The 17,514-nt window shown below is 34.4% G+C and overlaps 2 protein-coding genes across 3 annotated transcripts in view; one reads left to right on the forward strand and one right to left on the reverse strand.

The window, feature by feature from the left end:
• LOC132194536 (nucleolar and coiled-body phosphoprotein 1) overlaps window positions 1-17,514 on the reverse strand; it is a 123,561-nt gene that overhangs the window by 20,091 nt on the left and 85,956 nt on the right. The window lies entirely within an intron of this gene.
• LOC132194538 (uncharacterized) overlaps window positions 9,298-17,514 on the forward strand; it is a 100,644-nt gene continuing 92,427 nt past the window's right edge. For both annotated transcript variants that reach the window (XM_059615858.1, XM_059615859.1), the window contains exon 1: window positions 9,298-9,398. The gene's annotated coding sequence lies outside the window, so the exon portion shown is untranslated. The remainder of the gene's footprint in view (window positions 9,399-17,514) is intronic.

The raw sequence follows: 17,514 nt of genomic DNA on the forward strand, positions 1-17,514 counted from the left end.
TTTTTTTTAGAAAATAATAGGTTTTCCTTCTTTTTTGTTACAAAATGATAGGTTTTTTCTTCTTTTTTGTTAAAATATGACAAGTTTTCCTTCTTTTTTGTTAGAAAATGACAAGTTTTCCTTCTTTTTTCTTAGAAAATGACAAGTTTTCCTTCTTTTTTGTTACAAAATGATAGGTTTTTCTTCTTTTTTTAATAAAATGACAAGTTTTCTTACGTTTTTGTTACAAAATGATAGGTTTTCCTTCTTTTTTGTTAGAAAATAATAGGTTTTCCTTCTTTTTTGCAATAAAATGACAAGTTTCCTTCTTTTTTTAAAGAAAATGATAGGTTTTCCTCCTTTTTTTTTTGTATAAAAATGACAAGTTTTCTTACTTTTTTGCAATAAATTAACACGTTTTCCATCTTTTTTTTGTTATAATATGTCAAGTTTTTCATCTTTTTTGTTGGAAAATTTCTAAAAGAGTAAGAAAATATATCAAAATATTAAAAATATTACCAAAAAAGCCTTCAAAAAAATATTAAAAAGAGAAGAAAGTGTACCAAAATAATAAATAAATATGACAAAAATCTGATAAAATAGAAGAAAAACTTTCAATAAATTTACAAAAAGTTAAGCAAGATAAATAAGAATTACTAAAGAACGTAATAAACAAAAGAAATTCCAAAGTTAAGAATAATAATAAATTTGATACATCATTGACTGTTTGAACTCGATTGCATTCAAGGCGCAACTGACTTAATGAGAATGATGTGTGATAGCGCCCGTCATTTCCTCTCTGATAAGAATACTAACCACAAAAAATGCGGCACATAGTGTAGCACAGCAAGTACGGTACGTTTTAGGATGAAACTGCCGGCGTTCCAATCATTCAATTTGCCGGCCCGCGATGTAAAATGTATTCATATATTTGTAATCAAGAAGAGGTCAAGAAGGCCAAGGGAATAAAAAAATCGGCAATCTCAAACAAATTGACTCATCAAGATTATGTAGACTGTGTTCTGAAAAGTGTACAAAAATATACTGTATTTAATAACATATGCTCCACCAACCATGAACTGTTCACTGTGAAATTGCAAAAACTCGCCCTCGATTCTGCCGATGACAAGAGAGTTATCCTTGAAGACGGCATATCGACGCTTCCATATGGTCATTATAGGCTTAATATGTAATAAATTTAAGGTACCAATAAAAAAATATATAAAGAAATATGATTTTTCTTTGTTTTTTGCCCTACAACTTTAAAAACTTGATTAATTTTTGATAATTTTCTAAAAAATTTTATTATTTTTAATCATTTTATTGAAAAATCAATAATTTGATCAACCTTTTTATTCAAAAATAAATAAATTCAATAAATTTTGACTTAATTTTCTTAAAAAAATCAATAATCTTATAAATTTATCATAATTTTATAAATCAATTAATTAATTTCCCGCCATTATTTAAAACTCAATTGCGCATGCGCGGGCATTCATTTGTTTTGCCCATATACCTTTGCCCATATACCTTTGCCCATATACCTTTTTTACCTTTTGACCCTGACCTTTTGCCCATTTGACCTTTTGCCCATTTTACCTTTTGCCCATGTGACCTTTTTTTACCTTTTGACCCTGACCTCGACCCTTTTGCCCATATACCCTTTGACCCTTTTGCCCATGTGACCTTTTGCCCATGCGTGACGTCAGACCGGAAGTGAAAACGTGGTTGAATTGGTATTTCTTCCCTACTAGCGACCAATTTTGTAGTTAAACTATATTACTTCCGGTAATTGGGGTTTACATGCTGTTTCTATATTGATAATAGATAAATTATATTAAATTTATTACATTGATAATTAGGCATTGTATTACAACTGTGCTACTTGAGGTTAACAAATTATAAAACTGTTACGTAAAGTGAATATCTATTGAATTAAGCTATTAAAAAAACATAATACTGTATATGTTTAGTAATCAATTAAATAACAATTAATTAGCCGTTCTAACAGACACAACTAGCGCGATTACGTAAGATCCAGAATTAAAAGTTTAATTTACCTGGACACATTAACACTAGAATTTTTTTTATTAATCATGAAAATGTAGAGAGTTTGAAATTCGTAACTTATCAAAAGTGTTAAAATCTCATCTCAGTTTCTTGAAACTCTCTTCTTCATATCTTTGCCTGCACTTTGCAGATGAAATTTATGTCTTAATGGGTCGGCGCAAAAATTTGCAAAGGCGTAATGGCGGTCGTGCAGATTTACATAAAAACAATAACAGCGCGCGCGGCAACACGCGTATATTATATACAAATGCAGCCGCCGCACCAGACGAAATTTGCTTTACATCTTAAGTGCCGCTGTGTAGATTGAACAAGGGGAAATTTTTAATGGAGGCGGCGAACGCGCGGCGAAGACGAGCGGAGCTAAAGTGATTATACCAATTTTTGGTGCGCGCGGAACAAAGACAGAGAAGAAAACGAGGAAGCTGCAAAAATATTGCGATGAGCGGTGCGTAATGAAGTTGGCGAGACTTAATTATCATCTCGCGCAAATGGCGAGCCTTGCTTCTTCTTCTTCTTCTCCTCGGTCGCATTTGTTTTCAGCGAAAAAAAAGTAGAACACATAACCAGGCTCGTTTGCCGAACAACACAAGAAAATAATTTCACGTGCGTTTATATAATTCGAGCCAATTTATTTCGCCCTCTCTCGCGTGCACCGAGCATTTTCACTATGTTGAATTTTTAACCATTTCGTCAGCAGGAAAACGTGCAAAAAATTGTAATTAGTCGCAGCTGGCAGCCCGGCAAAGTGATTTGCGAGCGGCCTTAAAAACCAGACAGTTTGCAATTTCAGCGATTTTTGCGGAAAATTGCAGCCAATTAGCAGAGCCCGAGTGGTGGAATTGTGTCTAATTTTCTCATGTGCACAGAAAATTTCGTAAAATAAACGCAACACGTTCGGACAGAGACAATAAAAAGTCTGTGGAAAAAAGACTCATATTCAATATAACTGGCTTAAAAAGCTAAGTTGATAAAAAACATAAATTAATGTTTTTTTATCATTCCAGGATTAATGTGAATTTGTAAGTTTTTTTACGCAGTTTTTTCCCTAATCACGGCATAACTCAATTACTTCGAATTTTAAGCTCACCCAATTTCATAAGCAAATTAATTGTCCTGATATAATTTTTTGAATTACTTAATTTGATTAAATTGGTCCAACATGCTTGGTAAAATCTTAACCTCCGAAATAAGGTTGAGAAATTTATAGAATATGTTTTTCATCAAATCAATAAACTTATTTTGAAGCGATAAAATCCAATCAGGTCAAAGAAGGGACTTAATTGATGTGGAAATTTTTTAAAAAGAAGTGAATTTGTATCAAATTTTGGTAATACATCCATTTATTTTTATTTTTGTTAATTTTTTTCTGATTTTTTTTAATTGCACCATTAATTTTTGCATGTTTAAACTAGCGATTTTTTCTGAACCATTTACAGCAAAACGTAACAATTCGTGGTGAAATTTAAAATATACATATCTTCGATCCTCATTAATTAAAATTGTCAAAACTTTATGGAGCAAAAGCAAGCAAGAAAAACATCATATCGTCTGCTTGTCTAGCTTTGCTGAATTGATTGCTAAAGTTAGGCCGTCTTTTAAGCACGAAAAGTTAAAAATGACGAAGTTTCTGAGTGGCAAAAAATTTCAATGAAGAAAATGATGAAAGAAGCAGCCATCAGCACATCTAGCCAATAAATATTATTCCGGCGCCGGAAGAGGGTCACATTGTGACTGCATTTTTTGATATTTATGCTCGTGCCTGCTGCATAATGGGCATCCATTTGAGCCTGGCAGCCGTTAGGGCATAATGTGCAGGCCGGGTGGGGCCTGTGTCTGTTGGAAATGCAGCCCGCTTTGCACGCTCGGCGAGCACGCAGAAAAAGAAAGGGAGGCTGCGCGTCCTTACAAATAACTCGGTCTCTCTACTAGGTGGCTCCCGGGCTAAGCTCCTTTGTAATGAAGACAAATTTCCATCATTTTTCCTCCTTTTCTAAATCGCGCATTTTTCCCGGCAGCCTCCACAGGGCCCTCTGAAAATATTCTAGAGGAAACATTTCCAGCCACCTAGAAATTCCCTTGGCACAAATTTTATGATAAAATGTACAAGGGGCATCCATTACTTGCTCGAGGAGAACACAACCTTTTGCTTAGAAAATGCTCGCATTTTTTTTTTTTGTATTTTGTTGCTCGCATCCGCCGGCAAAAAATTCAAACTGAAGCAAATTTGTTTGCATTAATGCTGCCGAGATCAGGCTTGCAAAGCGGCGCAAAAAGTTCTCAGCTTACAACTATGTAATTACCCTTTCAAGCCATTCATGATCCGCACTTCCTGAAATACGAATATGGGCTCCTTCATTCATCAGTTTGGAGAAATTATTTTGAAAATCTCCTTCGTTAATTTGCAATAATCTTTTGCATCAGGATCGCTTACAAGAGAATCTCAAATATTATTGAACGTGCAGCGTTCAGAACAAACTTTTTAATTTATTTTAACTCATTAAGTTCTTAAATTAATTAAATGAATTACAGCTAAATTCTGACTTCGATAATTTTTTTAATGATACACATTTAAAAATGAAATTGTAATCAAACAAATATATTTAAAATCTTCAATTAAGGAGAAATAACTTGTTCTCCGTATCCATATCATTATTAGACACTAAATTATAATTTTTCTAGTCATTATACAAATTAATTCTTCATTAAAAGTTAAACTTTTCGTATGCATTGTAAAGAAAATTTTTTTCTTGCAGTTTTAGTAAAACCACGTAATAACCACTTAAAAGAGAAAAATCTAGTTTTATATAAAGACAGACACTTTATTAATATTATTTTATAGTTTACTAAACATAATGGAACATGTATAAAAATTTAGGATGATTATATTTTTCAAAACTGTATGGTTTTGCATCGAATGCTTTCCGCAGCAATGTTGTACTTTAACCTTTGGCGATGCAGTTTCAATTATTATCCATTAATCTAAACAAAATCTCAGTTTTACATATTTGAAAATTCTTTCCATTTTTTTTCTATTTAAAGAAGCTCAAAGTGTCAAAACTTTTAAAGTACATTACATTAATTTTGTAAGACACATAATTGATACTATCCAATTGTAATTTAAATATTCTTATCACCTGAAAGTCAAATTAAGTCTGATTTGAATAACATGATTGACTTCAACTTGACGCGTTGGAATTGTTCTAATGTTTGAGGATTCGAAATTTATCTTTATATTATGACATTTCTCCCCAAATAAACGATTGCATAAATAAATGTGAGACAGGACTTTTATGTAGAAAGTCACGAAAACGACTGAATTGACTGCCGCTTTCTTGACAATGAAAGTAAATCTTTCCGATCAGCGCACAAAAAGTGATGATTTAAAAGCGGCGTGTTCAGCTCGACGGGAGGTTCATTAAGCAAAAGAGATTTGCGCGTCGAGGCCAAAAAACGTTTTCGGCGCGGGTGCGAATCATTAATCCTGCAGGCTCGCAGATAGGGAAGGTGTTTGTATTGCGGCGGATAACAATCGGCCTCGTTCATCATCTGCCACCGCGAGTTTCGCATCAAGACAAACCTTGCGAGACCATTGTCTGCACGCGAATCCTTCCTCATTTATGCCAAATGTTGTTAGCAAGATGCAATTTTTGGAGAAAAAATGTTGAAAATTTTATTATTCTTTATTGACTGATTATTATGACTTGACAAACTTCTACCCAATATGTTTTAGTTTTATTTCAATTTGTAAAAATAATTAGATGACTTTGGTGAAATGGGCCATATTTCATAAATTAGGTCATTTAGATTAATTTCAATTGGAATTCATTTTATTGCTTCATGATGAATTTGAATTTATTTAGCCTCAAGATAATTTGGGAGAAAAAAATTACTTTCAGGAATTATGGTAATTTTGATGTAGTTAAGGTTTAAAAATTTTTTTTAAATTTTGATTCTAAATGTCTAAAAGCCGATTATAATGCTGAAAAAGTTATTAAAATGTTTTGAAATTAAAAATTTATAAATAATAATTAATTTTTAAGTAAAAATATTATAGATTGAAACATCAGTAAATAAATAGCTTGTTATTGTAAAATTTTAAAATTACAAGCAATTTACCTATCTTCAAAAATACTGGTTGCTTCTTGACAACAACAAACACGTACACAAATTTATTCTCTATAGCCATGGCGAACGAAAAGAAAAAGTGCGGGTGGAAAAGAGGGGCGCGGGTCTTCAGCTCATTGCGCAGTTTTAATGATCGCTCGCGCAAATCTGCCGGATTCCTGCAGGACGACAAACTGGGAGGTGCATTGTTAAAAAAATGAAAACGTGTCGATGATTCGTCAGAAAAAGTCGCGAATTGGAGCAATTTCCTTGGCAAAACACTTGGCCGGAAACGCACAGCGCAGCAGGCATGAAAATTTCTGGAGAAAATAATGAGATGGAGTTTGCTCGTTTGGCTCGAGTGCCGCCGCCACTCACCAAAGGTTTAATCAAAATTTCATTTTGTTGCCGCGCGTCAGGGATGAGCGGACAATGAAACGACGCCAGGTGAAATGACAAGAAAATAAGCCACCGTCGGGGCTCAATTACGCGCGCGCCATACGCACATTTCTTGGTCGCAACGGCAACAGGTGCATTTGTGCGCCTCTTTTTCTTCCTTTCATTCTGCACCGCCATCGGCTGCACAAAGTCGCAAAGTAACAAGCGGCGGACACAAATTGACTCTGGGGTTACCTATACCGGCACGCCGGGCCAATTTCTGTAATGAGAAATCCCACTTTCTTCTATCTCGAGGGAGCATTGATTTTCCATAAGAGAATAGTGAGTTGTGTGGAAGAAAGAGTCGATCGACTACATAATGAGCCTGAAAAGCTTAAGTTGAACCACAGGTTTATTAAAAATTTTTTCGGCAAATTGCCCTACATGTAAACCAGATATGTATTGATAAATAATTAATTTCAAGGAAAGATTTCAGGAAAATAAGGAAAAATCTGGTGAATAGTAATTAAAATCCACCCAGAGATTGAAAGACAAAGTCTGGTTTTTTCAAACATTCAAGTCGTTTTGGACAATCCAATATTTTATGAACTTACTTCCAACGTTTCATTGAAATGTGGACACTAAAATTAAAACAGACAGTACGAATAATCAGTAAAACGATTATCTGCAGCCAACTGACCACAAATTATTGAATTTAAAATGAATCTGTTGCAAACAATAAAAAGGAATAATTTTATTTCCAATATAATCCACTGCCATGATTATTCCATTTGAGGTTTACGGATGCAAAATTAGTAATGGTGTATGTAATCAGATCGACAGTGATTTTCCAAGCGTGCGGTGAATGAAAAGTTCATTTGTGTGCTTTGCACTAATTACATAGAACGACGCGTTGATTACGCTTTTTATCCTATCAGTTCACATATGCATGAATTCTGTTAATGGGTTGAATGCAGATGAAAACTATAGGCTCACTGGAACATGATAGCGATAGCAAATAGACACACGTATCTGCCTCACCAATTTATGAAACTTTAATTTGTCAGCTAAAATTCGATAATCAGTCAAAATAACTCGACAGAGCGTTTCAATATCACTTTAATCCGGTCTCGTGGCGCAAATTAAATGCATATAGTTTTTTCTTCCGTCATTCGTATGATGTAAAACCACTAATAATTGCAAAAAGAGGAGTAGGAAGAAAAACGTTTTATAAAATATCTAATTTTCTGCGTGAGCAGAAATATGTAATTGATTACAGCTTATATTTCAATCAAAATATAATATTAATGATTAGCACTGGTTCAATAAAATTTTTATATTTTTAGTTTGATTTTTGTCAAATTTAAACTTGAATATTCTTTAGATTTCAAATTTTAACCATTAGACAGTTTAATAGCGAATTTTTCAGCTACAATTTTTCTTTTTTAACCATTAAATTTTGTAATATTTTTTAATTACAACTAAAATTGCATGGTATGCAGGATGGAATGATATTTTTCTACAAAATTACGCGACTTTTGAGGCTCAAATTTTAGTTGAAAAGTTATTTTCCTATAAGTGATCAAATTTTGCAATAATAAGTTTAAAGAGCAGAGATCCATTAGTAAACATTATTTGCAACTAACCCGACCCTATTGAAATTTAACATGTACTAAAAGTTATCATATAAATATGGGTATTTCCGTGGAAATAATAGGCCTGCTGGGCTAAGCGCGAATTGAGCCGCATTGGCCCTGAACGGGTTGTTTAGGCCAGTTTCTCTTGTACTCGCACATAACTCACGAGTGCGCAAGTTGAATAGGCGAACGGATAATGCGAATTTAACTCGGCCGCTTCCGCGTCGCGCGTCGCTTCAGCGATGAAATTCTGTTTTGCTAAACTGCGCCGCCAGATATTTTGCCAGCAGAGAGAAAGAGAGAGGATGTGCCTAAAATATGCACAGCACTTGAGGCTCGGCTTTTATACGTGCGTACCAACCAAGACTAATGAAAATTCGGCGTCGACACAGGCGATATTATTTTACGTGTCAATGCGGGTGAGCAGGTTCAAGTGGTCCAAAACGCCATCGGCTGGAGGTGGAGTTTGCAAGATGCGTATAGAGTCGTTTCTGGAGAGGCATCAATTGCATAAATTTACGTATCATTGGTTTTTTCCTCAGTTTCAGATGCAATGAAACAACACATTAATTAACAAAGCTGGATTTTAGTAATGAATAATGAATGTCTAAACCCAAAATTAAAATGAATTAATAGATCTGTTGAAATCTGTTAACAAAAATTTTAATTAATAAATTGTAAATGCATAGTTATATTTTAAGTGTTATTGAAAAAAGATTTTAATTTATTTATATTATTACCTTAATTATATTTACTATAATGAATTTTAAAATTTATTTTTATATTAAAAGTAAATTATCCTAGGGAAAATGTATGTATCAAAAGCCTACTAATAAAAAGGTTTATATGTTAAAAAAAATTTAATAAATACTGATACACATCTAGTAAATTTTATTACAAAGAATATATTCAAATTTCAAATTCGCGTAGAGTTCCTTGAATTTCATTAGCTATATAATTTGATAAAGGAGATTCATAGTAAAATTCAATAATATGTATATGCAATTCAAAGGAGCCGGGCAAAGTGTAGAACAAAGCGCGAAGGAAGGGGGTGCGCGCACGCTCCTGGCGTCGAGGGTGCGTCTGGTGCACGTTCTGCGGACCAGTTCGCCGGCACAGTAGTGGTTCAGTCGGCCAACGTCTCGCACCGCAGCCCCCGAGCTATTGCTCTCAAACGCCTCCTCAGGCCTTCCTTGTTCCACTCCATTAAAAGGGTGAAACTTCTTCAAGGTACGTTTGATCTTTTTTTAGTTATTTAATATTCATAACAAAAACAGATTTTCAAAGTAAGATTTTAGTTTTATAACAAAATATTTGTAAATATTTAAAATAATCATATCATAAAAAATATAATTTATGATTCCCTTTTGTCCCATTTTGTAATTTTTTTCAATAGCTATTTTAAATTTATGGGAATTTTTTTGTTTACCTTAAATTCCTTTTTACTTAATGTTTTTAGTTTAAGCCGATTGAGCTTCATTGTATATCATGCGGAAGTTATATCGCGAGTTCTTTCCATACCCTATTTGTTTTATCTGTATTGTACTAATGATTAATTCGCAAATGAAAAAACATCAGATATTATATAATTAACTCATTAAACAGCAAGAAGACGGTTTCTCTGAAAGAGTTCTATTTCTTCCTTGTTCAATAGAAATACTGAAGTGGTCGTTTATTAGCACTACTCGTGACATTCTACTCGCGCTTTTGTGATCCTTAGACGACTCTTGTCTTTAATTACGGCCGCCTTCCTTTTCGTTATTCACTCTGGTAAAAAAATTCTGGGAAGAGCGGAGCATTATTTCAACGAGTTAAAAGGCTCGATTCATCATGCCATTTAAATATTTAACGAGGAGAGCGTTCGCGGTTTTTCCCGTGCTTGGCCGATTTTCATTTACAGACTCGCGAGCCCCAGTCGACCGGTCGGTCCACAAATCATCTCTCCGAAAAGCTCTTACGTGAGTCGAATTCGCAGTCCGCTTTTCTCGAAATGAAAAAAAAGTAGATTTGAAGGTATGTGCGTATGTATTTGGCCATGGGTATTATTAAAAAAAGTGAAAAGTGCCCATCTTCGAGCAGCTTTTTGCCGCCGACCGACCCTCGAAATCAATTTGCGAGCTGCGTATTCTTTGACGGCCGCTTTCAATTTCCGTTTTCTGCTGAGCGCATATATTTCTGGCTCATTAAAGCACGGCGACGTCGGCCCTCTTCCGCCCCAGCCGACCATCTAATCCCACGGCAGAAAACATATTTTCCGCCTAGACTCTTCTCTCAGGCTGGAAAAGTAAAAGCTCCGTCCCTCTCTCTCCGGGAGCTGCGAAAGCCGATTGCTCATTCGTTTTATTGTGCCGGGGAATTTGCCCGACTGTTGCACCCGTTTGCGCCGCGCCGGCCTCTGCGCTTTAATGCGTCGTGCCAAATATTTGCTCTTCGCAGCACAGAAAATAAGACCCATTCGCGCAGCAATGCAATTAACACAGACTCTGATGGAGACGTTTTGCGACAGACCCAACACTCTGCCCTTAATGGACTGAAAATGTCGCAAATCCTAAATCATTAATTTTTTGCTGCGTTAAAATTTTTTTCATTACTTAACGAGTTGAAATGGTTGATATTTTTTGTATCTTTCATAAACTATTTCTTCGCGATCAAAATTGATAAAAATTTAGGAATTAATGAAGCAATTTATGAGGTTAATGAACCTATTTAGTTGGTCTCTAAGAAAGAAAAGTTTTTATGTTGGTTTCAGAGAAACTCACTTTGCAATGCTTTCCCTGTTTTTGATGGAATAATTAAATAAAGTGCAAATTAAATTATATTTTTTTTTCTTTGTGCTCAAATTTAATTTTAACAGAAGTCCTGACGGAAAATGGTATAAATGAGAGGGGAAAAGGGAAGCAAACTGACAAGTTTTTAATTAAAAAAGTTAATAAAGTAGAAATTACAAAATATAAGCTATAAGGAAAATTATTGCTATTCAGTGCGAGGCATACTTTAGAAAAAAATATTTTTTGAATTTTTTTTAGTAAAAAAGGTTGATTTGAATGTCAGACGAACTTATCTTGAAAATAGGGTATACTTTAATGAGACGTTTCCTTTCTTCCAAAATAAATGTTTTTTCAACAATTTGTTAGTAAACAATGTGATGTAAAAATTTGGACAAATAAACAACAATAACAATAATAATAATAAAATAGATATTGTGTCAAGGAAGCACACAACATAAATGAATGTATTAATAGAAACTTGGCATTTCCTTGGTGAGTGGTGCGTGGCACGATTTTAATGGGGAAAGAACATAAATATGATAAATAAAGCTTTTGAATAATATCTGCAGTCTGCAGCCTAAAAAAGCTAAGCTTACTTAGTGTTTTGCTTTAATTAAACAGTTTTTTAGGGCATATATAGAGTGTGGAAAATTACAGGAGAAGAATGTCATTTCATTTATCTTGGTGTTTCACCTTTAAATGCGCTAACAGAAACACGAGTAAATAGAGTAAAATAAATAGTATTATAACAAAACTAGAAAGAATTTTGTCGAGCACAAAAGTTCAGAATTTCAATAAAACATTTCTTAATTCAAAGTTTCAATAATATTAAATTTACATCAATAATTAAAAAAAAAGCTATTTTATTTTTAGAAGAAATTGAAATTTGGATCATTTGAAAAAAATAAGAATAAAAGATTAAAATGACTCAACAAACATAAACGTCTCATGTTTCTCTTCATTCTAATTGAGATTTAAACCTACAACGAGCAGTTTAATAGTGGTGTTTTTATTGGAGAGACAAAACAAATGTAAAATATCATTCTCATTCATCAGCTCTTTTCAACACATGTCAGGCGCGCCAACGTCGACGAAGCTTTTCATCCACACCGCGTCAGAGGAAACGTTAAAAAGCCTGTGCAATGTGACAACACATAACAAAAGGCGCGTGCGGTGGGCGCTCAACTGCAGCCCTGAACGCAAAAAGTGTCCCCTTCATGGCGGATTTGCAGAGAGGCAACGTGTAGGCAACCGGGAGTGACAGACGAGACGGGCGGGCGAGTGCATATGCCAGGCGCTTGATTATTTCACGATTTGCAACCGCGCGCTCTCTTTGTCGGTCTTTTTCTGAGAGGTACTTCTTCTCGACTTGCACAAACACTCGTGTCCCTGCATTAAATTCAAACCTTGCTCATTTAATCGCACTCACGTTACGTGCGCGGGTGTCACAAGTATGTCCTTACCGGAGGCGAGAGAAAAAAAGAAAGCTCGACAAGTGGTTTTGCAGACAGAATTAAATTTCACAATTTTTTATTTAGTAAAATTAAAATTAATGAGGCCTAACATGGCGGATTGAAGTAGCCTGGATCAGGCTAGACTTGTGAATTGTCTTCATTATTCAGGTTATTAATTTATATCTAAATCTTACGGAATAAAACAAAGATCTGTAAATTTAAGTATCATTTATAGAGTAGGTATTAAATTTGTTTCTCTTGAAGATAGATTTAATGAGGATGCCTGATAGTGTTAAAATATTGTGGGTTCAACTTCTAAATGTGAATAAATATTTATCTTTGGTTCTTTGCCTATGAAAATCCCACCTAAATTGGTTTGATGATTAGAAATTAGTATAAAAAAAACTTTTTTATCTTCAATTACACAAGCAAATAAATTCTGGGTACGACTAAAATGTACTTATTTTTAAAAGGGCAATTTTTTAGCATTAATATAAGATAATAGCCAATATCACTATGAAAAAGTGAAAAAAAAAGATAAAAAAAAAATTAAATTTACACCCTAATTTCCTTTTTTTATAACCTATGAAATGATGATAATGTCGATGTCAATGATAAATCATGATAAATCAATGCAAATCAGGGTTCATTTTAATTCAGGTACATGATATGTTGAAAACAGTAAACCTTGGAATTTTCTGAAAGGAGTTTTAGATCAAGTGATATTGAGATTTGACTAAAATTTATAGCAAAAATCTCATAATATTCAAAATATGCCCACAGCTTTTGGTGGCATAAATGGGTTTTCAATGATGAGATGCTTCAAACAATATAAACCTGATGAAAAGAATCAGCTTTCAATAATTTCAAATTCTTAACTTTTATGAAAACGTCAAGCATAAATAATTGTATTGAAATCAGATTCAAATTTTTAAATTCTTTATATATTGAAATTTAAAAAAATTTGGCATTTTTCAAGTGAACAATTTTGGTGATTTGAATTTTAAATCAACTTTTCCTCGATGGGCTTTGTGCATTGTTTATTGTATAAGAAAAAAAACAATATCCAGCCATGAATAATTTTTAATGAAATTCAACACATTGATGACGTCAATCCACTTGAAAATCAGACACTGTTTTTAGTTAAACAAAAATTACAAATATTAGCAAATAACAATTTCGATACTAAAAAATCACACTTCCCTTCTTGTATTCACTTCACTGATTCTAAATTTGCATATCCCAAATGCATTTTTTTCCAATTCCACTAGAACTGACGAAGCACAGTTTTTTTTAACCCCCAGGGCTTCAGCGATAATTTAAAAACGGCGCTCACGCACAATTGATCTCGGCACAAATTTTCGCGGCCCAGTCCGTTAATCCTGCTTAACGATGACGCTACTTACTTGGTGTTCATTATTGGAGTCCGGGGAGGTCGGAGATGTACCAGCAGCACTGACCGACCCCGAGATAAATCTCGGCAGGGCATATTTTTTTAATCGAGCCACCGCGGGGGTTGATAATAATATACGACCGTGTGCGCACCATTGCTCTCTGGACCTCGGTGCCGGCCGCGCATATTTATATGAAAAAGGGCCGGCCTAGCGCTGACTTTTTTTATTATATTTTTCCGCGCGCAAATATGACATAAAACCTGTGTAGATTTTAATTCGGGAGCACTAAAAAGAAAAATATACGAGAGTTGGAAAAATGAAAAATTTTCTGCCACACATGAATAAATTCATTCCCTGCACGGTCGTTCCATAATGTAATCCCAGAGTCCGCCGCCGCGAAATAACACCAACTTTTCCCCGTCGGAAAAGCGTAGTCGGCGCTCAAGGGAATTCATTTTTGTCTCTGCTTGTTAATTGAAGCCATCAGCAATGAGAGAGCATCGCACAAAAAAAAAACACACCGATTGATTTTTTTTGCACATTTATATAAAATACCGATGAAGAGAAACGCACTCGGGCGTGTTTTCAGTCTTTCTCTCTTTCATTTATGGCTGCCGCTGGTGTTCGCGTATGCAAATTGACGATACACAAACATGAATACATTTGGCCAAATGGCCTCCTTTGTTCTCCCCGCCGAAAGAAATTCTTTTTAGGTGCCCATCCCGGTTGGCATAAAAGCGAAGCAGCCGCGGATGTGCGAATAAAATTTATGGTCCTTCCTTGCTTCGCGCCACCAGTTTTGTATTGGAACTGTTCGGGAAAACATTTTATTGATATTATTATACTAGTGTCGCATCGACCATTGTTTGATGGAGTGAAAATATGCCACGTTATACACGAGATCACGTTTCAACAGGCTGAAAACGGGGGCATGAAAATATATGTTAACAGCAGAAGTGTAAACTTTGAGCTTTGTGTGTTTATGGACGCAATTTAAATGCAGTAAAATTTAGAGATTTTTACTACCATATTTTTTAATAGCCTTGCAGATTTAAAATCGTCGGCTACGCGGCCAAATGGCCACTATCCCCTCCACTTCATCCCATTTAGTTCCATGCAATAGACGGTAGAGGCGCCACCCCAGAATGGCCATTTGTCCGCGTAGCCGACGAAATGTTATCAATTTTCATTGCAATAAAATGAAGCAATCGAATATATATTTTTTTTTATTATAAATGCAGAAACAAATTATTAGATCTTTTTACTATTATATTTACAAAATCTAAAAATTATCTGATAATAAAACTAGACTAAATATTTATATTTTAAATAGATTAAGTCAGAAATTCAATCATCAAAAAACTTTCCTCTAAACATTATATTTATAATTTCTCTTTTCATTATTTGATTGGTGAAATCCCTAAACATTGCGCAGAGCTTCCATTCTATCCATTCTAAACAAAGAAGAGCGCTGGTGAGTTGAGATTTTTTTTAAAACAACTCCAATTTAGACCAAATTTAAAATAATAATAATAATAATAACAATACGTATTATGCAATTGTAATAATGTTAAAGCAAATTAAATCAAACCGCATCAAACTATTACGCCTGTCTCGATAGTTTCTAATCAAATTATGACATAATTCTAACGCAATTTCGAGCCAAATGTGATTTTGCAAACCTACTTGCAGGCCGGACATGGACAAATAATCGAATTAGCAGACATGTTGATTTGCATAAATATGCACTTCACATTGATCTATTAACAAAATCAATTATTTAGAACGTGAAAACCCGGCGAGGCAATAATGGGACTCGCTAATGTTCACCATTGAACCGTTACACGGTGCGTTGTATATAAATTTTGCTGATAAACTCGGCGAATCCATTAATTGCTCTCGTTTGTCACGGAAACAAATTTTCATTTCAATAAACTCTCCTTTTTAAGAGTTTTGAAGAAAAGGTGAATATAAAATTATAGCAGCCTTTTTTTGAAGACATATAAAAATAAATGTTTTCGCCTTATTTGTTCCCTGCAGTCACGGTCTGGCTACGAAAGAAGCAAACAAAGCGTGGCGGCAACACCACCGGCCTAATTCTTTTTACACAAAATAGCTTTTAGACCGGGAACGGGCAGCGTGCGTCGTCGCGGAGCAACCGCGAGAGAAGCGGAAACTCTTTGCGTGGCCATTTAATTATCCCCCCGTCGGCGCAAAGTGCACCCCCTCCTCTTAAGTATATTCGCCGACCGAGCGACTCAAGCTAGGAAATCCTGAGCTAAAACCCGCTCGCTTCCCTAATTCCTCTCCCGGCGACTGCACTAATAACTTGACCCGGGTTCGTTCTTTGCCCCGGAATAAAATTCCTCATTTTCCAGAGCGGCGAGACAATTTAAGAGCTTTCGCGCGCTCTCATGAATGCAAATTGCGGCGGCCGGGAATTTTTAATGATCCCCGCTGAAAAATGAGAATTTGCAAATTTGGCTGAGCCTTTCGCTTATTTGCTAAAAAGAGTTTGTGCAAAACTTGGGGGGTGGCAGCATCAAACGCCAGATAGCATGTAAAAGAAAAGTAAAGGTTTTTTCTGAGGAAAAATTTGTAATATTTCATTTTCAAATGTCGACTTTTTAATACAGTAAAAACTTGGAAAAAAATTAATTACAGGCGTATTTGAATATTTAAATATTTGAACTTAAATTTTTTCGGTTATCGTCTTTGTTGATTAAAGGGATAGGAATATCGCGCGTATTTAATGAAAAGCTTTTAAATGAGAACAAAATTATAATTACAAAAATCGAGTAAAATCCTGCGTTGGTTTTTTTACATACGTTAAATTAGTGTCTGATGACAGTGATGACTAATAAAAACCTTTTACTATATCAAATGAGTTGATGGAGAAACTTCACAAGCAAGAAACGTGTTTGTCAAAATTAAGAAATCATCTGCCATAAAAACAGCTTGTATCAAACATGCTGAAAAGCACTAGTTCCACTCTTTATCGCTTCTAGATTATTACCATCAATTAATTCTTCTTTTAATCGGCCCTTTTCCTTCAAAAATCGTATGAAATAAGTTAATTTTACATTTTATTAAAAATTAAAATTTTCAAATTTAGAGTTCGAGTCCAGTGCTTTAAATTTTGTGAAATAAATAATTACAACAAATTTGGAAGGTGGATAATTTAAATAAAATTTTTTAAAAGTCTTTTAATTACAATACTTTCTTGAATATAAAAATACAATTTTTAAGTTTTAGCTTTCAATAAATGTTGTGTTAAAAAAAAAATAAAAATATAACATTTACAATTTTAATAAAATATTAAATAAAATAGGGTATTAAAAATAAAATTAATAAAAAATAAAAAACAATGTTATAATAGAATTTATTTAATTATACTTCAGTTCATCCAGAGAGAAATATAAATCATATTACCCCGTTTTTGGGCGAGGCAGATATATTCGTCCATAAATATTAATACACCAGAATCTGGCTTGCATTTTGCGGGCTTCTCTTCATTCATATATAAATTAAATCGGCGGCGACTGGGGCACAGCTGTGAATTTATTGCTTCGCCTTGCATAAATGCGAGGCCTCTTCCGCCTTTGTTGGCCAAAAAAGCTCGGGTCCCCATCTCTGTCCGAAGGCCTGCGCTGTGTATTTATTGGTCTACGAAATCTGCCGCCACGAAACAACTCGGCTAAACAATCCCAGCATCCACTCAGAATCATTC

The sequence above is a fragment of the Neocloeon triangulifer genome, unplaced genomic scaffold (assembly GCF_031216515.1).
Source record: "Neocloeon triangulifer isolate White Clay Creek 2 clone unplaced genomic scaffold, ASM3121651v1 ptg000008l, whole genome shotgun sequence".
Classification (NCBI taxonomy): Eukaryota; Metazoa; Arthropoda; class Insecta; order Ephemeroptera; family Baetidae; genus Neocloeon; species Neocloeon triangulifer.